This window comes from Aquila chrysaetos, chromosome 2 (assembly GCF_900496995.4).
Source record: "Aquila chrysaetos chrysaetos chromosome 2, bAquChr1.4, whole genome shotgun sequence".
NCBI classification, from domain to species: Eukaryota; Metazoa; Chordata; class Aves; order Accipitriformes; family Accipitridae; genus Aquila; species Aquila chrysaetos.
In genome coordinates, this window is record NC_044005.1 from 67,282,377 (window position 1) to 67,306,527 (window position 24,151).

Genomic DNA, 24,151 nt, shown 5'->3' on the forward strand with positions numbered 1-24,151 from the left:
TTCTTGAATGCTATTCATGACAAAGTGACAATATTTCTCCTCTTCACATTAAAAGCTAATTCACATAAATTAAAAGCAGGATTTTAACAATTTCATACTTGATATAAATCAATATGTATCTTGAGAAGTCTTTTTGCTTAGAACCTAGGCCAAGAGTTTAAGAGACATACAAGACAAGACAAAATTACCCTTCGATTCTGTCCTTGTGTCTGTGTAAGGGATAACATGCTGCAGATTTGGTCCGTTCATATCTGTATGTATGTACGTATGGAGGATATTTGATTAGAGGAATGAAAAAGGAAGGGACTGCAACTTTAATTCTGTAATCAATAAGAATGTTAGAATACTAGTTCATGCCTGATGGCTACATAGGGATGAACATTCATGCCTTCTCCAGAGGACTCCTGAAATAGCTAGGGAAGGAAAGCAGCAATAGAGGTTCTCAGCTCTTCTGTTCCCATATGCAGCCCCACATAGTTCCCACATAAAGAAAAACAAGTAAAAAGATGTCCTTAAATATTTGATTATGTTTTTATGCCACAGCCCTGTGTTAAAAATTAGGAGAAGTAGATATATGCTGCATCTTTATGAGTTACCATTTTTAACATGGGGAAAAAGGGATGAAGAGTTCATATAGCCTCTGTTGTCCTCACTCTAGTTGTCTCTTCCTTAAATAAGTGATAAATCTCTTTCCAGAACTTCTCTTCCATATAGTTCTTGTGAAACCTAGCAAAGTTAGGTTGCTTATTGCTAATCTTTGCTCCTGAACATAGTCTTACAACTCAGAGGTGTTCTAAAAATAAAAACAGTTAACCATGTAAAGAGCAGTATGACATACAAGAAAAAAGGAGTGGAAGTTAGTTACCAAAAAGAAACGTTCTGAATATACTGGCCTAAATTCTACAGTGCATTTCAATGACTATAAAATTTGTCTGGCTTTCTTTTTTTTGCATATTTTTCAATTATTTGTGTTTTTGTTATCTTTACTAGCTAGCTGCACAAAAACTTTTATAAAAATCCCACCCCTAAATACATATGAATAAATAAATAAAAAAAAAAGTTCAAAGTCACAGAAAGCAGAAGGAGAATTTCAGGACTTTTAAGCCAGTTTCATAGCTCACCTCCTCTAACCCATGAAATAAGTAAATTCAGAATGAAGACATGGCAGAATGTGATTCAGAGATCTATTAATGCAACATAACTTTGCTGCTTTGTGCGTGTAAAAACTGATGTGTAAGTGTAGCACTACAGTTACAAAAAAATGCTTTCACATTCATTATTGAGGAAAGGGAAAAGGAAGGAACGTCATGCTTAGCTTTACTCTAACATTGTATCTTGAGAGAAAAGGAATTTGCCACAATGTCTTCCCTGTTTTGGGAAGGCAGATGGTCTTAATTCTGGTTTTAGTTATAATGGTGGGTTAACCTTGGCTGGCTGTCAGACACCCACGCAGCCGCTCTCTCACTCCCCCTTCTCAGCAGGACAGGGGGAGAAAATAAGATTAAAATCTCATTGGTTGAGGTAGACAGGAAGATCACTCACCACTTACTGTCACAGGCAAAACAAGCTCACCTTGGGAAAAATTAATGTAATTTATTGCCAGTTAAAAAAGATTTGGACAGTGAGAAACAAAGACAAAAGTGAAAATAATACCTGCACCACCACCCCCCCCCCCCCCTTCCCCAGGCTCAACTTACTCCTTCATTCCCAACTCCTCTACCTCCTCCCTGCCCGTGAGCGGTGCAGAGGGATGGGGAATGGAGGTTTGCAGTCACTCCACAACGATTCCTCTCAGCTGCTCTTTCCTCCTCACACTTTTCCCCTGCTCCAACATGGGTCTTTCCCATGGGATACAGTCCCTTCAGGAAAAAAACCTCTGCTCCTTTGTGGGCTGCCCATGGGCTGCAGTTCCTTCAGGGCATATCCCCCTTCTCTGGTGTGGGGTCCTCCCCAGGCTGCAGTGTGGATACTGCTGCATCGTAGTCCTCCGTGGGCTGCAGGGGTATCTCTGCTCCGGCACCTGGAGCGCCTCCTCCCCCTCCTCCTTCTCTCACCTTGGTGCTCACAGGGCTGTTTCTCACACTTTTTTTCCTCACTTCTCCCTGCCACGCAGTGTTTTGCCCTTTCTTAAATCCGCTTTCCCAGAGACGCCGCCATCTTGGCTGGGGGCCGAGCGGTGCCCTGCGGCGGGCGGGTTGGAGCCAGCTGGAACCGGCTGTGTCCGGCTCGGGGCAGCCCCGGCCTCTCCTCACAGAGGCCGCCCCGCAGCCCCCCTGACAGTGCCTGGGCACCTGCACCCAATGCAGTTATAGAAAATATAGTGGTATGTTGAGTCTGACTCTTTTGTGTTGGCCCCTTTCTTTAGGATGTAGTTTAGCAGGTCCTCTCTGCTTTGAGCAAAATGATCCTGAAAGGAATAAAGGGGAAGAACTGTTGTGTCCATGGCTTTTCCACTTATCCTCGTCGGTTTAAATCCCTCTGAAAGAAATATGTGGTTTTACAGCAACATCACATTGGCTTTTTTTAGCTTAAGTTGATTTTTCCTGGAAAATATGTCTAGAGGGGAGGTTATGACCCACGAGAGCAGAAGGCTTCTTCCCTGCTTTAGTGTACTGAAAGTCAGAATGGGGTCTCTGAGGAAGAAGGGATTTAGGTTGAGCAGCTCTAGGAGACGAAGCACAAGCAAAAAACAAGAGGCTGAGCTGGTCTTCATGTAACTCTGTTCTTTGTTTCTGTGCTGTTGAAACCAACACACAGAATAGGTGTAGCTTTTCACCGAACAGACAGCTTGAGCTGAGTTTGAACAATAGGTTGGGAAAGGTGTCTATTCACAGACATTGTTCATTATCTAGTGATTGAAATGGATGAGAAATCAGAAAATGACCTTAACATTGTGCCTTGTAACTTAGTCGCCCTACAGTTAAAAGCTCTTTGACACAAGCGTCTCTGTTAGGGATTATTTTACACTAAGCTCTTCTGCTAACTAATAAAAACCTCTGCATCATCACATGGCAATTCTTGCTACATCGGAAATGACCAGATATTATGTATTCTGTTCTCTGCTTGAAATTCTAGTGAGTCCATGGTGTTGCATTTGTGTAGGAAGCTTTTGAATTGTAGTGCCAACGTGAGGATAAACGCTTGCTGTTTGTGGTACCCAGGGTACCAATATTAACATCTCACAACACTAAACAGGTGAGTTTACCTATTTTATCCCTTCTAGACCTGTTTCCTCGCATTGCTTTTCTGCCCCGTGAACTCATGTGCCCCCTCCTGGTCTGGGATCATGGTTCTTAGATTTTGCCTTTCACTAAAACACTAGCCTACAGTCAAGATAGTTCTGTTTAGTTTTCCATTCTTTGGATTCAGAGAATTAACCATTCATTACACAGGCTCATACATCCATTAGATATACAGGCATCACTGGCATGCTTCAGTTTGAAGCTACTACTAATGGGATGATGGAAGAGGGTTGTAAAAGCAAGATCCATTAAAGCCCGCAATGAAAGGCTTGCAGGGAAGCAGCAGAAGACCTGAGCAGACCCCTAAAAATACCACTTACCTAAACCCCGAGGAGCTGGACAAGATTTTGTCATGGAATTCTATTTTTCTATTCCATTTTGTGTTAACTCCAGTAATAACTATTAAGACATGCACTGGGAATAGCAGTATTTTTTCAGGATGAAGTGCTAACCTCAGATGCAATAACTTCTGTGCTTCATAAAGCAGATTGAGGAACCTGTGGAATAGACCAGCAAACTCTGCCTTCATGTCCTGTACACAGTCAGGCAGCAGTACAGTGAAGGCACGTGTTACGTGTTAAGCACCTGTTGACAAATACTATTTTCTTGAGAAGTAGCTTGTCCGTATAGCTAGGAAGTATTGGTTGTGTTTTTCATTTGTCCACTAGAATTCACAGAATATTTTTTACACGATATTCTCCAAAATGTGGAGTCTTCCATATTTATTTATTTCCTTCTTCTCTTTTGTGCACAAGATAATCATTGACCTCCCATTGTAATTCTCACTATAAAGGTAATGCTAAGGAGACTTGTTACAAGACACCCAGCCAACTAACCTTAGCTCACCATTCCTCTTTCATGGCTTTCCTTCTACCACAGAATCACAAACTTCCTTTTTGCAGATCCCCTCCCCCATCAATCTCTGGCATGCTAGACTCTGAAAAGAAAACTGTCAAAGAAATGTGTTTACTGAGACTTTTGCCAACTGGAAGGATTCAGTACTTTTGATAGTTTTGTTATAAAGTACATTTCAGAGTGTTGTGGCATAGCAAGTATTTTCTGGGTGCTTTTTTTCCAGGTTGAAAGTATAGTATTTCATCAGTACAAGACTATTTTTCTTGGTACAAAACTTAGCAAGGCTTCTTTTTAAGTGCAAAACTTGGCATTCAATCAGCAAGCAACTCCATTTAGTAGCAACACAAACAGTGGGATGGTAACAGGGTACCAGCAACATTAACCCTAAGCACACCAGGCAAGCCTTGCAAAAATATATCTATTTTGTGATGCATCATGTTCACTAAGAAAAAAAAATGGAATTTTATGGAAACTGTTTTATCATGGCTTCATTACAACAGTGACTTCTCAATCATTCCAGAAGGGATAGACATTTTTTTTCTGGTTCTCAATCATTCCAGAAGGGATAGACAATTTTTTTTCTGGTTATGCAACACTACAGGAGGGAGAAAATGTAACCTTTTTGGTCAATAATATCAATGCCTGTTTACCTGGTACGTTTTTACATCAGTTTCTCTGGTATACACTCAAGGTTTTTCCAGTAGCCCAAAATATGTCACTACTTGCAGAGGTATAACTTTTCTTAGTAGCCTAGTATTGAGATTTTCCAAAGGAAAAGGACAGTATTTTAAAATTAAGCTAGAGCAAAGATTTTTGAAATAATGGACATCAAATAATGAATAAAAAAATCACTTGTTGCTTTTCTCATCTTAGAATTCTTAAGTGTTCAGAGCTAACTCTTATCTTCATCATCACTTGGTCTCAGTATAACTCAAGATGAAATACTTAACAACCTCAAGATAGTCTCTGAAGATCACTCCTGGGATCAGACAGGACATTTCTGGCATAAAGGACTTATCAAGATTGAGGAGCAGGACGTGGAGGCAAACAGAGGTGTCAGAGGTAGGCCCATTTAGAAGCAGACAGCTAGCTAGGTAGATACCCTGGAACTATTAAAAGGACAGTCAAATACTGTGGCAACTGAAAAGAATCACAAGCAAACAATTGTTATTGTTAGAAAGAAGGCTCATTTGAAATTGCTGTCCCTGTCCTCTGGCACGTTTCACCAGCCTCGGCCATGGCATATCTGCATTTATGCTAAGAGCTGTGTTTTCTTAGACCATACTTCCAATTAGCTGGAGTTTTTCACCTGCAGTATTAAAAGAAAACTGATTGCCTCAGGATAGCCTGAGTGTGACTTCTTATCTCCAAGTCACTGCCATGCGTACATGCCCCAAACTGCTTTTGCTTCAGCTGTCTGAGCCTGAAGAATGCTTCTTTTTATTGGAATTAACTCTCAGTGCTCCCAGTTAAGCCTCCTCTGTCGCAACTGGAATGGTGGATTTTTTTCCCCGCCACTACCCAAACATGGGCATACTTCCATGCCTTTCCACGCCTGTCCCACAGATTTCTGAAAGCAGCCCAGTATGAAAAGGCTCAACAGAGCTGCATACAGTTACAGGCTGAAAGATGAATGAGCTGCTAATCTCAGACTGCATATTTTTATTCTATTGTTTGCAACATTCTTTTTCTTCCCCTCTCCACCTCCTTTGTTTTCGGGTTATTTGCTCAATTCCTCAGATTCCAGTTTTGTGTATTTGCACTTTGAGAACAGTATAGAATCATTTTATTCAACAGTAGTAATTTTTATTTTGAACAGTTTTAGAAAAATGATCTAAGAGCACCCCGAGGACAGGTAGCCATTAAGATAGATTGCTTAGGGATGGTGCTGAACCTATCACTGGAGACTGTTAAGAACAGGTTAGACAAGCACCACTAAGCAATGAGAGATCAGATTCTGCCCCCAGGTTCTGGGGCTGGGCTAGATGACCTCACTTGATTCCTTCCAGCATTGTGCGCAGTGATAATATTAAACACAGATTCTTGTAAAATGCACCTAATAAAAACACAAGCTGGCAGTCTAAAACTGCAAAGAATTGCTGAATAAATGATTAAAAAAATCCCCCATCTTGAAACTTGTCTTGCAAACTATGAAATAGCCAGACTGTACACAGTGAAAATATGAAGGAAACTGAAAAATTACATGGACATCAACAACAACAAACAAGTCAGTATTTTCATGTCAATTGCTAGCTGGGGTACTGCTGCTTTTTGAGAATCTCTGAATCTTGTCCCCTCAGGCCTTGCTGAGGAAAACCCTATTCTCAGCTCCCTTCTCCCAATTGCTGTGCAGCACACAGCATGCTGCTATGGCTCAGCAGCCCCAGCCTTCCCCTGTGATTGTCATCTATCTTCTCCTTCTCCCCATGGCAGTCACACACTGTCACTCTCCAGCTGCTTAGGCAACAGCTCAGTGGTTTCTTTCTGTGATCCAACTGTACAGCAAAAGGCATTAACCAGGGACGGAGTGTCCCAGAATAACAGAGGGAAATGGCTACAGCACTGCTGTCCATACTGGAGTGACCCTATCTCTACCCCCACTGCCACATATGAAGAAAAAAACCCCAAACAACCAAAAATCAGTGGAATTAGCCCCAAATCCTACCAGCAAGGAATTTTCCAGACAATCTGGCATTAGTGTCAGGACACCCCACTTCACACTACAGCTGTGTCGCTTTCTAATTAAGAGCTTTCAGGTTTGTCTCAGAGGGAACATGAATACTCTCCATTACACCCCTGGCACAACTGGAAAACACATGCATGCAAACCTGTCAGAAACCTCAGCAGAATTGCCAGCCTTGGTAACATGCAGAGACAAGACCTTTTTTACCTTAAATTCCACGTTGGCTTGTCCTCATCACATCTAGTTTATGACCGATAGTGTTCTGTGAAAGAGGTGGTGGCTTTCCATAGGGTGCTAGCTACAGAAAAGGGAGTTCTTCACCACTGTGGCTTAGTAGCAAACTTTATGTGCCTTGCCAGGAAAGTGCTTTTTATCTTCCTGAAGATAAGACTCATCCTATCTATGCAGCACAAGCCAGTCCACACTTCTTTCAAAAGCCCTGAAAAGGCTCTGCACCAAATGAAGCTGATCAAAGAAAAGCTGCTCCAGAAGCAAGTAGTCTCTTTCTCAGTTCTTTCCATGTGGTTTGGGGACAGCAAACTGCTGTTCTCTCTGATTCTGCCAGAACTGCAGAAAGAGCTCTTCAGTAGCTTTGTGGCTGGCTTGTAAAACTGCAGCCGACCAGCTGAAATAGGAATAACATACCTGCACAAGCTATGTATTTGTGATGGCCACCAGCCCACCAGAAAGCCCTAGTTAATGCACGGTAGCTGTGAAAATGGTGTGAGCTAAGCCAAACAGAGATGGGGCATAAAGTGGCAGAAGAAGAATCATAGGTTTTCTGTGCATGTGCTAAACTCCACATCCCAGAATCACAGTTGCTGGCTGATTTCCTAGTATATAGTTCCCTAGTACAATGGAAAAACACCTCCCCATGCAAAGCAGACAAATCAGAATCAGGAAAGAGCAGAGAATGCCTGCTTATAATAGTGAACACTTACTGTAGGGGACATTACTTCTGTGGCAAAGCAAGACTTTTGGAGCTCTAAGCACCAGCTGTTTGTGTAGATATGATTAGAGGCTGTGTGCAGTAGTTAGACTGCTGAATCTTGCTGCATAGGCAAGCTCGAAAATTTTAATTGGGATTTAATGCTGCTTTTTTTGCAGATACAACTGCATAGATCTGGAGGATTCTGCCAGTGGCAGCATAACTCCTGAGACAGCTCTGTAGCCTAAAAAGAAAGCCTGAGAGGCCTCTAAAAAATACCATAAAATCCTCATAATCTGATCTCTACTTAACATTTCACTTCTCTGCCTGCCTAGCACCTTTTCCTTAAGAAACATTATACCTCTGGGCTTGGGATCTGTACTATGTAACTGTTTTTTTAGGATGCAAGTCAATGTCCTTGCTTTAATTTGCAAAGTCTTAAGTGCTATGGATACTAGTTGCCAGAGAGACAACAACTGCCCTAGAGAGAAAAGAAAGCAACTGAAGTGCTCAAATCAGTTGCAATCTGCTCTGTGGTTGAAAGGGAGAATGGCGTTAACTGATACAGTCAGAAGGAAAGTGAAGAGAGGTGATGATTTATAGGCCTATTTTTTTGAAGTATGTCCATATTCTTTGCAAATAAGACTTTTTCTTTTTTTTTCTTCCCCTCACAGAGTGGAAGGGTGGACATTTGTTTTAGAAATCCAGCCAACCAAATGGGATTTCTTGACTATTCTGAATAAAGAAGTAACTAAGTGTTGGTCAACAGGATTCATGATGGCCAAGAGTCCTTATCCAGGTTCTGCTATTTGTTGTCTAAATGACTTGAGCAGAGATCCTCACTGCTCTAGCTTTCATAAAAGAGCCTCAGTGACTCAAAGCTTCAGGTTAGAGTCTCTGTATAGAGAATACAAATCCTTCATATTGTAAGATACTGAGTGCCAAAAACGATGGTTGCTTATTTTCCATCTGGGAAAAGTGCAATTCAAGTGATGTAATGTAGAGCATTTGTGAGTGTAAGGACATCAGCACCAAATTCACGGACAATTAGAAAAATGGAAGACTAGCACCAGTCATTTTCCCATTTTGTGCCAATAGCTATGTTTTCAAGGTGACTTGTGTTGGTAGTGCTGAACATTTTAAAGAAAGAGGCTGGTAGGTTTAAGATAGCAGGTGATTATACGAAAGGACTCTTAAATGAAGTGCTTTGTCTTGCTGGAGCAAACATATTAGTGAGTCACCATAAAGATTAGCCAAGTTTGGACACTGAAAACAAGAATAGAAGACTTTTAAGAGTCCAATCCAAGTGGCTCCTTACTCATGCACAGAGAGAAAGAGCAAGATCCACACAAAGTAAATTCAGAATCGTTCCTAATAAAATCATAAGAAGTTTAAACATATGCACACACACAAACAGAAACAAAACCATAATCCCTCCAAACCTAAAACATTAAATAGCAAGACCGTAAGCATATTTTAAAGAGAATATATATTTTAGGTAGTACATATTGTAAAACCAGCAAAAATAACAATCCCTAAACCTCTCAAACTGCACACTCCTCTGAGAAAACAAAATCGCAGTTGAGAGAAACCAGTGGTTAATTTCTTGGAGTGTTTCTTTGTGTGCATAACAAAAGGAAGAGCAGAGAGCTGGAACTACTAGTATAACAAGCTAAGAATTACAAAGCTTAACAAAAAGTCACTGAAAAGACTATTTCTGTAGAAAAGAAAAAAAAGGAATCCTTCAGTCAAGAAATAGCAAATACATAAGAGGAATGGGTTGAAGGAGCAATAGTCTGAAAAAATCCTCCAGTAGTTACAAACACCTACATGTTCTAAGGTGATGTTTTCTTGTTACCACTTACTGTCCAGGTTAACGTATACACCGACGCCTCTGAGAGCAACTCTCAAGGTTAGAATACGGGAATGAAGAATATTCTGCACCGGCTGTTGACAGTACATTGTACAAAGCAGATCAGTAAGTGCAGACATCACACTTCTTTTGAAAAGACTCAAGCTATTTGCTATTTCTTAGCTTATTATATTCCTTTTATGCTTGTAAAAAAAGAGAAGTTAAATATTTGCAGTGTAAGTTAAAGCAATTCATTCTGATGTTCAATTACGGGATTTTACTGTCATACATTATTCTGCTCTTAATAGAGCAAAAATTCCATAATGAATTAATAAAATTTTTACCACTACAGTAACAATTTAATGTAAAATTATTTACTATATCTTGGAAATACAATTTGCCAAACAGTCTTTTTCCCATCTTAAGGTTTGCAGCCCATAGTCTTTCCCCGGTACAACCCTACTGTACATATTAAAAACAGGTATTTAAACAGGGCAAAGAAAGAGTTTTCATTTGTTCGTACTACATGAGGAAGACTTTATATAGCCATCTTACTCAGTAACTTTCTAAAGAAGGTCAGCAGAGATAGCTAGGAAGAAATAGGAAGAGAAAGAGAGCGAGCAAGGGAATAATTGGAAAAGGGTAAATAAATAATAAATAATAAATTGGAAAAGGGTAAAAAAAGGAGCTAGATATGAGGTCAGCAGCACTCTGTTTAATTCTGTATTCCTGTGCTTTAAGGACATTGCTACAAAGAAAAGTGAGGGCAGGCAGTTGGCTTTGCAAACAGTCTGTGGATCCCTGCAGTGAACACAGCTTAGCAAATGTGGGTAAGACTAATTTGATGACAAGAATGATAAGAGGGACCTAAACCCCTGGTTGATTAGGCTACCCCAAATCCTAAGGAGCCCCAAACCAGAAACAGGCACTACTAGTAGGGATCAGGGGAAATGCTGGTATCTGGCTCCAAAACTGCAACCCTGAAAACCTCTGTTCATTTGTCTCTTAATGCTGGTCATGCTTAAACTCTCCCTGGCCCTCTGCCTTTCAGGCTTCTGTGCACTTAGCAGCCTGGTGCCAGCACATCCCCAGAAGGGGCTCATTCTTCACAGGGAAGGCCATTCAAAATCGATAAACTAGCTATTCCCCCAGCTCTCAGCCCTAAGGATGTAGATGTGCCTACAAGAGCAGACTCCATCTTAAATGCACTGGTAGCAGCTGCTTTTTGTTTGTCTGGTTTTAAAAGAAACAGGCATAGGATGAAGTCCCTTTATGCACCAATTGAAGCTATGACCTATGAGATATGAATCCTACTTCAGCCTGAAGTGATTCAGACCTAGATATTTCACTTCCCTCAAAGATTTCCTAGCTCCTAGGCGACAATGGCTGTCGATTTTAAAATGTGTGAAGAGCTTTAGGATTAGAGGCAAAGAATCCTTTCCTCCATATTGGTGCCCTAGCTGCTAATCAAGACACTACTATTTTCCCTTGACCTCTTTCTGTCTCTTGCCTATTGAGTCCCTAATGATTTATGCCCAGGGGCACATCTGCAGCAGTAGAGGGTGGAGTCAGCTTCCTTCCCTGTGCAGTTTTACAACCCTGTAAAGAGAAGGTGGCAGAGGTGGTTTGAATCTCCTTTGCTGGAAAGATCACAAAAACCGGTCTGTATTTTGGGTGAATCCTCCTCTGGCTGTGTTTCAAAAGGTGCAATTCCCTAATTTCTTCATAAAAGAAAGGGGCTAGCTCCCTGATCTCAAGGGAGGATTCCCAGCTTTGAAACCCAAGGAGGACCCACTCCTTCAGAGCCACTGGATGTGGCTTGGTGAGGGATGGAGGAAGACACATCCCAGTCCTGTTCTGGGCAGCCTTTTCCACTACTTGTGCTGTGTGTCTCCATCCTTAGGTGCCTGATCTCCTGCATTAGGTAGGTGGTCTAGGCACCCTAACAAGGCTTTTGGGCTAGCAGCCAGACATGCTAATGCTCGGTACACAAGCTGGTTTTTGAGTGCAGCCTTTGGTCTGCATGGTCAGATGCAGTCAGATGTCACACAAAACAAAGTTAGAAATACTACAAAGTCTCCCTCCTGGCCAAATTAAATGGAATTTCTGCTAGAAACGTATATCGTAAGTTCTCATAAAGGGAGTGAAATCAAAAGCAATAATAATAATGTTAGGAAATCTTGATGTTACTGACCAGCATCTTGGTCTGATGCAGGACAGCACAGTTTTGCCAGGGCAATTAGATCCTGTTGGTGCCCTGACAAGTCTCATATATGGGGCAGAGAACAAAGTGGTAGGAGGACTTCTGGGCTTTTCTACAGTTTAACCTGAGTTTAGTTGAGTGGAATTTAATTTGTATTAATTTAAGTGTTAATCACTTTCTATCTCATAGACACCTATAGCATGAGGCTAATGACATTTTCCCTCCGTTAATAAAATGCTTTAAAATCTACAGATTAAAAGTGCCATATGAGCAAAATAAAATGCTGCTCTAATAACAACAATACTTCCACTTCTGAAATACCTTCCCTTAAAGAATCTTTTGGACTTTTACAAATATTAATTAAGTTTTAATCACAGCACGGTCAGAAAATTATTACTGAGACTGCTTTATGTAGAGTAAAGGAGGGGTGGAAATCAAGTCCCAGAAAGATAAAGTGATTTTCACAATATCATAAAGATTTTAACAGATATTTGACAATGATGACTTCAATTTACATGAAAACAGTTGAGTCTGTGGGATAGAATATTTTCCTTCAAACAAATGTCACTAGAAACTAGTCATATCATGTTTATTCAGATCAGATATCACTGGCATGTATCTTTGTTTCCAGTCTCTGAAAACACATCCTAAACTTCTTGATTGTAGTAAATTAGTAAAGCGAAATGGAAGATTTAATCAGATTAAAGTCAACGACCCCTTGATCTGTACAATAGGAAAAACCACAACCCTTTTTCAGAACTATAGTCGAAACTCTGTCAGCAAAGCTGGATTTGCTGAAAAACAAGAAGTATCAGAGATGAAATCTTGCTCACAGAAACACTGGAAATCTTTCTATTAATTTCAGTATGGTTAGGATTTTTTTCTTTCAGTTGATTGCAGCAACATATAAGAAGTGAGAAAAAGAGCTCAAAAGCTATTCCTTTGTGATTAAAGTTAACTTAGAAATGAAAAACCTAAGGCAACTCAGGAGACAGCAAGACAGATGTAAGTCAGAGCTCAGGGAATCTAAACACTGGAACAAGTTGCAAATAATAAACACTCTCCCATATATACACATATGCACAGGCACACACAATCTGTAACTATACAAAAGATTTAATTCCTTATTAAAAGTGTGTCTCAGTTTTCACACCTGCAACATTTTATAAATATAAATATATACTTTTATATATATATATATATATATACACACCTTTTATGTGGTATTTGTAGCACACTTAATTCCTAAGATTCCCTGAAATGTGTCTTATCAATTCTGATTTATATTTCTTTGTATCCATACCCTTACATTCATCTGTATGTATGTAGTATATACACATGAACACATATGCTTACGAATATATAGGGAACTACTGTCCAGCCTGCTGGACGTGAACAGAGGCAGTGGTCCTAATGAGATGTGCTACTGCTTTGCAATGTGACAGCCAGCAGGTGCAGAAGGCAATGGAGCGACTACTGCTGCCATACTGGCAAATAGGAGGGAGAGAAACAGAGCATTGAATTCACTCAGGCAGTGAGCCAGGGAGGGGTGGATGGGAAGAGGAGGTGGAAAGTGGATACGGGGATTATTATATATGAGAAATAAAATATTTTTCTTTCTTAACCCTTTTATCAGAGAGGACATGAAAGAAGGCATTGCTCTCAAACAGTTCTGTCAGCAAGAAGCACAGCAGCATGCTGAATCCTGCAATCCTGAAGATTATTTACAGCATGAGATGCATGAGACCTCTGTATACGTATCTGGAGATGGGAAATCTGCCTTTAGACTTTTGGAAAAACTCTAGCAAGGAAGAGAAGGCCATCACTCAGACTAGGATGCTGATGAAATATGTCATGGGGGAATGGGGTGATTTTACCCACGAATCTTTCCAAATAAGCAAGCAAGCATGTTTATTGACATAGTTGATACGAATAGAAAGCTTTAAAGATAAAGGATTCTTAAAACCCAATTTAGTTTTCATTCATATTCTGCCCCTTTTTGCATTTTCAGCGTCAGCAATGATTATCAGCTTCATTGTTTTTACCAGTCAGTTTCTTTCAAGTTTTCTGTGCTTTCAGGTTTTGAGTCATGAATATGACAAATATGGTAATTGTTTACAACCAGCTATTTCTAGTGGATTAATTTTAAATGTCAATACAAAGGTCTAAGATTTATGTGTGTCTTTAAAAAAAAATAAATCTAAGGACAATTTAGAATAAACTCTTTCAAAGGTTTTTTCCACATATCTTCTGTTTATTTTCTGAGTTGTTCTGTTCAGGTTCCTATGTCATGTCCGACACCTTAGCATCTGGTTCTGTTATTTATTGTTCTGAAATTATGCTCTGCAATGCCAAAAGGGAAGATTAAAATGTAAGTAGAATACGTGGGAATTTATTCTATTTAAACGATTCCGTACTCATAGAGGTCGTTGTTTTGCTCTGTTCTGCATGTGAGAATGAGAGGAGGATGACCTGAGTGTGCACATCCTATTTGCTTCCTTAGCGCTGCTGAGACTGGCTGCCTCACTGGGAAAATGTATCTTCAGCAGAACTCAGCTTCTGTGTAGGATCAGTCTCTTACTGACTAGCTCCTGTTGCAGGACCTTCAGCGATAGAGAGGGTTTCTTTTGCAGAGCTTTATTCATCCTGCAGACTGATTTACCACTAGAGAAAGTTTGGCCAAGTCAGAACAAGGAAGGCATTGTACGAATATATATGAAGGCGGGAGGAGATTTTATAACTCAGTCTTTGTTGTTCATTATGGGATAATCAGCAGGTGGCAGCTAATGTGTGCTTCCATAATAGACAAATATGCCATATGTAATTGTAATATACATATTAACTGAATGCATTTTGCTTCCTTTAAACAAGTAGAAAAAAAAATACTTGTTTCGAACTGTTAGAAGCTAGAAATATGCATTAGAAACCTGAGGTTGAAAACCTAGCTGTGAGTCATTTCTACCTTATGTCAATCTGTTTGAGCATATATTTGAAGTGAATTCTAAATTTTATTTCTTGGATGCCAAAGGAGTGGCAAAGAGCCTGAAGATGTAGTTGCTGGTGGCAGCTGGCAGTGAAGAGGAAAACATACATAGTATGTTATAAAGTGGGTGGCCCCTTATAAAGCGTGAGAACCATTTCAGGCTGCTGTAGGAACTCTGGCTGTTTTGGAAGCCCTGTTGCTGAATGCAGGTAGGGTTCATGCCACAGGACCTCGGGGTGGTCCAGCCCTCCCCTTGTTTTGGGGCTGAATATTCTCATGAAGCTCTGGAGAAGTTTTGAAACAAAGCCTCTGACTACTTCTTCTTGGAAAGGAAAATGGTTTGTGCACACCTAAATCTCTTTAAGAACTGAACCAACAGACAATGAGGGGAAGCAGTCAGGGAGTCCATTTCATAACTGCAATATGGCTTCAAAGCAGATCACTAACGCAGGCAATGACCACAGCAACAAAGACACAAGAATAATTAACCATGCTTGATTCTTTCTTTGCAATCTCAACAGTAAAATATGCCAAAGGTACATTTGCCAAAGGAACAGAAATAACCCGACATATTAGCTGTATGCCTAATGGTATATTCACAGTTAGTGCATCTGCGAGTTATTTCTGTGCTTGTTTGTAGTTCCTAGTGAGCTCCCAATGACACCTGTTATTAGCAATTGATACAACAGATGAGGAGAAAGACTACATTTAAAAATCAGAGAGGAGTACTTTTAAAGATTGAGTTAGTTTGGATTTTTAGAGGTGTAACTACGTGCAGAATACTTTTTCTAGATTCTAAATAATGTAATATTAACTGGTCAATATAGTTTTTCAGGTACTCACGAAATATTTAGAAAATTCCTTACAGTTTAAAGGAAGTCTTCCTGCTTTTAGCTGTTTGTTTGAATGTCAAGGAAGCATTTATTCAATGTCCATGGTGTAAGCATTTAAACAGAAAGTAAATGATTACTTAACAGAACTTGTGTGCGATTGACAGATATTGGAATTTGACTGCACTTCTGCATTATTTAAGATGATAACAAATGAAATGTGTGCATCCAGAAAAGCTGGTTTTGGATGGATGACCTTTACTTGCTGATGAAACTAAAATGTAATAAATTACATTTCAGCCTTTCTGAAACTGGCGTATAATGCTGAACTGAACTGTAAGTATTTCACTAGAAGACTTCTAATAGGTTCTCAAACATTTTTGCTTTTTTTTTTCCTAAATAGAGAATAAAATACGATAATCTCCCGGGAGACTTCTGGAAAGATACTTTAAATTGCCATTTTGTGCAAGGAAGCAAGACAGAGTTTTGCAGAGCTGATGTGTTGATAGTATGATTGCTCTAGCTAGATTTATTTTTCCATTGGGATTTTACATCACTGTTTTATTTAACTGCAATATATAAGGGAAATTACATAAAAGGGATTCTGTTCAGGCAAATGTGGCACAGAATTTAGCTTTGGAATACCTTGATTTACAAAACCTAAGAACAATAGAAATGTTTCCACTGTTATTATTGTTTGAAATGCAGAGGAAAGACTTTTTATTTCTTTTACAAATTCCTGCAGTGTATATGCTGTTTTCCTCTGCTAGCGGAGGACAAACTCAGATTTACTGGACAGTAACTATAAACTATGGTGGAAATGACTTTCTTGTTTTCATTGGACAAGGTGAATTAAGTGCCCTTTGTTTCCTATTCTCTCTCCATACATTCGTTATGAAATGATTTTGGATTCTGATGCATTGGGCATAAAACTATATTTTGATCTGTGAAAGTTCAAGGAGACTTGATCACAAAATGTTTAATTTTTTTTTTTTTTGTCCATTATCAGTTTGTCAAAACAAAAACTTATCTCAAGAATGTCAGGTCTGTTAACATTTTCTCAGGGAAAAATATCAGGGATATTTTTTGTCAGATTTTGAACAAACTTTCAGGGATGCCCATAGGTGCTTTAATACCAGTGGATGTCATTAGGGAGGGAATGGTTTGAAAGATTTCAATTTTGCCCTGGTAAAAATGAGAACATTTTCAACATCACAAAAATTTGCAGAGGACAAGAAATCATTCCAGCTATCAATTTATGGTATCCTTAATGGCTGGAAGATTTCTCATCCTCTGTCAAGCCTGGAGGACAGGTACACACTGTCACATGCTGTCAGGATGGGATGTGACAACAGCATCACATCTTTCTTCTGAGGTGTACAACTGGATTACCTTCTAGAGGAAAGCAAGGGTGGAAGAAATACATCTCACCTCAATACAGACATAGCCTGAGTAATTAGTAGTTTCCATCAGTAGACAACCCAGCAACTGTTGCTCTAGCAGCAAGCACCCAGAGGAGTACCATGCTTCCCAGTGTCCCTTAAGCTTTTAGGTAAGGGTACTTCTTTTAAGGCACATCAACAGAAGTTTGAGTGTTCTTGATAGGGTCCAGCACGTTAATCCAACAGCAATTATTACATACATGGAGATTGCTGGAATAAACACCCGTGAGAAGACTAGGAGAAAAGGGTATGGAAGCAGTGGATTTTTTTTCTTCTGGTACTACTCCTCTGAGAGAGGGAAAAGATTATCAGTGCTCAGACAACTAATGCTAGATAAAGAACTGGAAGCCTTAGGACTTCAAGAGTGTTCAGGAAAGACAGGATCTCCAGATTCGCCCAGAGTAAAGGTTGCAGAATAGAGGCAGTTTCTTGATACTGTTTTTTGTTTGTTAAAGATATTTTATATCATATACATGTCCTACTGTGTTATTTAAAATGGGTTCAGAATTGAAGAACCATGCTTTACCGTGTTATTTACTATGCAGAATTAATTTCCATGCCTAAGAGTGTATACTTGACTAAGGGTGCTACAGTTACTTTCATAGAGACATGGTACAGCACGAATTACATCCCTGCTATTTCCTGCAGACTTCTTTCTTAGTCTTACATGCATTTCATACCAGCCTCACTCTGCTCATTATTCATTACTAGAGTTATTCCTTGTTCTCACAGCAGCAGACACTCCAAATTAAAAATGTCTGCAGGATCCAGATCACTAATGCTTTCAGGTGAAATCTTCGTCCAATTAATGAGCATGAATTAAAATCCCATGAATGTGGTTATAACACTGGTGTTTTGCATACATTTTCTGGATCTATGATTGCAGGCTTCATGTAGATTACTATGTAAATACCTCGTTTGAAATAAGAGACATTATGTTCTTCCAACTGTGTTCAGCTCTGTCTGCTTCCATCCCCAGTTCCCTCCCTGCCCTGCTTCTCAGGTCTTCTGGGAGACACTGGATGCAGGTGACAGTGCTGCCGCCAAATGATGCTGCTCTGAAGCACCAAGTCACTTTTTCCCATGTTCCTTGCTACGCCTGTTCTAGAGCCCTGCTCTGGCGAGGTATCCAGCTGTCACAGGTCCCGCTCTGATATTTAGTGGAGCTCCATGCTGGGCCTCGTTTTTAACGTTTTTACTTTACTAATTGGGAATCACTGTTCTTGAAGTTTCCCTAATGGTTGGCCACAGTATAAATATGGCCACTAAGCTATCAAGATGTCTATACTCCAAACTGATCAGGCTATGATGGCATAAAAAGCAGCATAATAAACAAAGCTACAGAATGATACAGAGAATAACTAATACCAAACTGAATACAGCACACTAAAGTAATTCCTGCTGTAGCTGCTGAGGAGAAAAATCACTTAGATAAAGCAAAGCAAGGGAGGCTTGGCAAATAAATGATACAGTGAAGGCAATTCTTAGCCCTCTGTCTTTTGACTTTAATGGAAAAGTCTCCTAAGCAGAATAATTCCAAATGGAGGATGAAGGAGGGGTAACAGAAGGACGTTCTTCTAAGGGCAAAAGGATACGGGCACATATCCCACAAATGTGGGCTTTCCTGGTCCTCAGTCATCAGATGCCTTTTGCTTGGCATCTTTGAAAGCTGTTGTTACCCCCTGAATAATAAGCCCCTCTTTCTCTGTAATAACGGTAGCAGATGTTTGCTACTGTGCATCGTAAGTCTGCAGGTATATTGCCATTGTAAGTAGAGAGTATGAAACCCAGTATTTGAATGTCATTCCCACAGCTCGACTAACACTCTGTCACTGTCATTTTAGCGTCCTAATTACATCAACATTGTCCTTTGTGACTCATACTGCAGATTTCCAATCAAAATGTCTCTAATGAGGGAAGTAGCATTATGGCAATCAAGCAGCAGAACAACATCTCTAAATAATCCCAGCTTGTTCAACATCCCAACTGCACTGTAGAACATAGATCTGAACAGCTAAACATGGTAGGAAAGTACACATCACTGTGAACTGCTCTGGCTTAGATAGCTGTTGAGGAGCAATTAGATATGGATGAGAATTGCCAGACTTCAGTGCACCTCACACCTGGAACCCCATAACATTGAATGATGGTAAAGAAACAGCAAAACAATATAATTTATGGCCATTAGTATCTTCCCTGTATGCTTGCATATGTGCATATGAATTCACACAGAAAAAATTCCCACACCATAGACTTATTAGAAATGTTTTCAGCAGTTATTTTTTTATTCAATGGCGTGGTAAGCCTGAACCCAGGAAGCCTTAGGTTCCTGGCTACCGCAGCCCTATGAATGCACAGAGCTTCCATTTTTCCAAGGAAATACATTTCCAGGAATCACAGCTGCAGAGCAAAGCTTGAAAAAGTAACCTGGTGTACCCCAAAAACTAAGACAAAAAAATACAGTACTGATTACAAGAAATCCTATCATGGGACTATGGGAAAGCAGCTCCTGAGTTTCACTGTTTGGTACTTCCAATACAGCTTACAAAACTCACTTCTTGTTCTCTCAAGGCAGAGGGCTTTTAAAGTGGAAGGTTTGAAGTAGTCTCAAACAAATGCTCTTTTTTTTCCCTTTTTTTTTTTTTTTTTTTTTTTTTTTTTTGATGCCACATGGATCTGAACCATGACTGCAGACCACTTTGTATCTGGAGCAAAATTATGCTGAATACATTTGACTGCAATGCTCCATTAGGAACTGGTTTAGCAATTGAGTAGGCCCAGAGTAGAAAAATATTTGGGTGATATTCTCTGCATTTTGGAACTCATCAGAGATGTGGAATGGATATGGTCTGAACTGCTCTAACTCTATTACTGTCACAGGATGACTGCTATAATTTAGAGAAATTTGCCATTGATTAGATGTCCCCATGCTGTTTTACTGCATGTTAGGGCTATGCTAGTTAACATGTGCTGTGAAGTATTTTCTGCACAGTTTGGATTTTTCAGTTTTTCTCCTAAAATGATCCATGAACTTTAGTAGTGGAGAGTCCCATCCTCTGTTGAGTACTCCAGGACTAGGACACTGGTAAAACAAAGACTCCTGCCTAGGCTTGTCTCTTCCCTGAGAATGGTATACCCACCGCTGTCTGCACAGGATTGCCACTTGGTAAAGCAAGAAATGCTCGTGGTTTGCCAGCAACTCTAAATCACTGTCTTCACTTCTAAAGCATGAAGAATGGGTTTATTCTGTGATAATGCAAAAATACACAGAACTTTTTTTCTGTTGGGAAAGATATGCTGAAATGAAAAAAAATGTTTCAGAGCTACCTAAGCTATAAATAGCTAAGTGTCTTTTTTCTTATTTCGTTCAAAAAAAAGAACTCAGGATGCTTACATAGCTCTCAGATCTGGGATCTGTTCTTGAGCAAGAACCTCATCCTCAACCATCAGAACTGTTTGTTCTGAATAGGACATTGATCTGCAGCAAGTCTTCCCGAATGCACATGTACTCCCCATTCACATTCTAGTCTCTTCCACAGATTTTCCTCTGATTCTCAATCTTAATACTTAATCAAGGTATCAGTTTTTAACATTGCTCCCAAAGGATTGCTGACTGTTACAGCATAGGTTTGGAAATGCCTGTATCTCTAAGGCATAGTTAGAAGAGCTGTTGCCTGTAAACAAGCCTCTTTTTCAGAAAAACTGTGGAAAGCATAATGACTGGGCTGGTATTAAATTTTGCTATGAATGAAAGATTTATGTTATATAAATAAAACCTTCCTCTAGACCAACAGGGAGAGGCTTATCTCAGTGTAAACTCGTTTACACATTTAAAATATCATTTAGTCCCTTTACATAGACAAACACACTTTAGACTACCATAAAAGAGAAGCTATGATGGTAGTTTCGACAGAGATTGGAAATGAGAGCAACCTATTAGGAGGATACTCAGAGTTTCAGTGTGGATGACATTGTACCTGGTTTGCTTGAGTGGTGGGACAGGTGACAGCAAGACTGGCAGGTCAGATCTTATGCCTGATTTACTTTCCTCAAACATAAAATGGAGTTAAAGAGACTCACCTTCTTTGTACAGTATTCTGAAAGTACGTACAGAAATTATCATGTAACTAAGACTGGTTTCCTTGTACTGACTGAATCCTCTGTTAAGTAAGTAATTGGGATCTGTGGCAGCTTTAGGCTTGCAAATTAGCACAGATGAGATCCAGCAGACTGGAAAAATAAAAAGCGAAAAGTGATCTATCAAATTACTTCCTAATATCAGTGTCATGCCAAGTGCACGAAGTAGGTTGTACTGATTGCAGTAGAAACTGATTTGCACCACTGGTAGGTCCATATCATCACATTATAACCTCAGCATGTTTGCCCTCCAAATAAGCCCAAAGTAAGTCCTTTTTAGTTCAGATATCATGTGAGCATGAGCTGTAATCTATCTGAGTTAATGTACCCAGCCTTTCAGCATGACTTCAGGAAGGCTGGCTGCACTGATGCCCTTAAACACAACCCAGAGCGGAGCCAGCTCACTTCTTGAGTGTGGCCAGAGAAGTTATAGAGCATAGAGCTTATATAGCATAGACATTGTGACAGTCCTTACGAATCATAGTTCATTAGCACTTCTATTAATTTGTGCAAAAGGGCAGTGAGGTCAGAACTTTGCTCGCAGAAGGCACATACAGGTAATAATACACTGCAGAGCACTTGTGTGTGAAGGCTTTGCCATCTGAAAGATTGCCATGCACTTTCTTTGATGGACACCAATCTTTTTAGGTTGGTAAAATACAACCTCTATTCTAGTATAACTTGAAAACCTGGAAGAAGAATTTCTTAGTCTCAAGATAATATAAAGAAGGGATAGATGGAACTGATGGATACAGAGGAAGAGCAGAGTAGGTAAATATACTCCAAGTTGATATGCAGTACAGCTATTATTTTTCCATTTCCTCTCCCTTTGTATATTGTATGTTTAGAGACTTTGTGAAAAGACAATGAATATGCTATATGAAAGCAAATGTTAAGTAAAGACATATTAATGACAGGAAAATGACCCAATCTTTCATTCCATTTTCTAAAATACAGGAGCGGATAGTATCAGCAGTCTCTGTTCATCTGTTCATTACTTTCAGAGATGTTTCAAGTGCTTTTTAGCTGACATGGATCTAAAAAAAAAAAAGAAACCAATTAAAAAAAGTAGACTGCAGCAGTTATGCATTTGTAAAAAGAAAAAAATGTATTTATGGAAATCTGTCCTGTGTCAACTCCTTACTGCATGTTACTGTTGTATTATGCCATTGCGGCATGTTGCTATTAAGACACAATAACAAAGAAATATTTTGAAAAGGATTATAAAGTTTTTGATTGTGATGGACTCTACTGTCCCCAAAGCAAAAGTTACCCCTGCTTCCTTCCTTAGTTCTCTTCTCTCAGCTACTTTAGATTATTTCCCTAAATCACAATTTCCAATTCAGAGCTATTTTTTTAATGACATACGAATTACAGCTGTGATCACAGGTAACCCCTTTTTCTGTGTCGTAACTTTGAAATTGTCCATTGCAAATCTGTAAGTACATGCTCTTTGTAAACTCATAATATTGTTTTATAAACTTAGTCATAATGACAATAAGGATGAGTGAAGCCCCTTATTTCTGTTTTCTTCCAGAATCCCTTCTATATTTGAGCTAAAAAAGGAGGAGCTAAGAAAAGAAAATGATGTTGTGACAACCAGAAGATTAAATATTAAGGGTCAGCAAGTGTTTCCATTCTTCTCTGCAGAGACTTATACATAAAATTAGCTTTTTAAGGCTTCTTACATAGTATTTTGTAACTATGTTTTGGATAATATTTTATAACTGTCCTGGTTTCAGCTGGGATAGAGTTAATTTTCTTTCTCTTAGCTGGTATAGTGCTATGTTTTGGATTTAGTGTCAGAAGAACACTAGTATCAGTTGATAACACACTGATGTTTTCAGTTGTTGCTAAGTAATGTTTAGTCTAAAGTCAAGGATTTCTCAGCTTCTCATGCCCAGTCAGCAAGCGGGCTGGAGGGGCACAAGAAGTTGGGAGGGGACACAGCCAGGGCAGCTGACCCAAACTGGCCAAAGGGGTATTCCATACCATGGGACGTCATGCCCAGTATATAAACTGGGGGGAGTTGGCCTGGGGGGATTGCTGCTCAGGAACTAACTGGGCATCGGTTGGAGAGTGGTGGGCAATTGCATTGTGCATCACTTGTTTTGTATATTCCACTCCTTTTATTATTATTATTGTCATTTTATTGTTGTTATTATTATCATTATTAGTTTCTTCCTTTCTGTTCTATTAAACTGTCTTTATCTCAGCCCACAAATTTTACTTTTTTTTTTTTTTTTGCTGATTCTCTCCCCCATCCCACTGGGTGGGGGCGAAGTGAGTGAGCAGCTGCATGGTGCTTAGTTGCTGGCTGGTGTTAAACCACGACACTGTTTTACACAGAATATAAGCAAATCACTCAATTTTAGACTAGAAATTAAATAAATACAATTAATTTTAATGGAACTCCTCTACACAGAAAAAAATTGTTAACTCTTACAATTTGCATCTCATAATGATAGCCACATTAAAATTTCTCATTTAATACACACTAATGTTTTTGAAAACAGGTATAATTTAAGCTATAGCTATACGTTGCACAATTCTGCAAAGTCCCAAATTAAAACTTTAAGCTCAGTGAAATGCATTAGGGTCCTATTTGCAGAAGTGCTAAGGGGACACTGTTCAAAAGCACCTATCATCCATATGCTTTAGAAATCCATCACTATTTTCAAAATTAACCCAGACGTTTTAATTGGCATTTCAATCTCCTAAAAGTTAGGTGTCTGTTCTAAGCTGATTGTATAATCTGCTTCTCATATTAAAGGAGAGAGATAGACATCTCAGTAAGTAATTCAGCTCATCATAAAATAACTGTCTGGGAGAGAGAGTAGATGCTTATTTCTTATTACCCCTTGGGATGTAAAGTCATTAATCCTCTTTTGGAGTCAAGTGGATGAAGCAAGGTCAGTGCTTTCTGGGTTGGCAGGTGGGGGATGTAAGGAGCAGCTGTCTATAACACTGTTCTGAAAAACAGAATCAAATCCAAA

General features: G+C 39.4%; 1 protein-coding gene and 1 long non-coding RNA gene across 6 annotated transcripts in view; one reads left to right on the top strand and one right to left on the bottom strand.

The window, feature by feature from the left end:
- Positions 1 to 24,151, bottom strand: part of FUT9 (fucosyltransferase 9) — a 114,790-nt gene that overhangs the window by 9,510 nt on the left and 81,129 nt on the right. The window contains exon 1 of one of the 5 annotated variants that reach the window (XM_030029558.1): positions 6,988 to 7,215. The exons of 3 other annotated variants lie outside the window; for them this stretch is intronic. The gene's annotated coding sequence lies outside the window, so the exon portion shown is untranslated. Of the gene's footprint in view, positions 1 to 4,078; positions 4,186 to 6,987; positions 7,216 to 24,151 lie in introns of those variants that run through there. One more of the 5 variants, XM_030029540.1, reaches the window with a different exon arrangement.
- Positions 3,122 to 13,973, top strand: LOC115347901. Its single transcript, XR_003925686.1, has 4 exons — positions 3,122 to 3,195; positions 4,971 to 5,159; positions 8,383 to 8,507; positions 13,400 to 13,973. It is a non-coding gene; the product is annotated as an uncharacterized LOC115347901 (long non-coding RNA).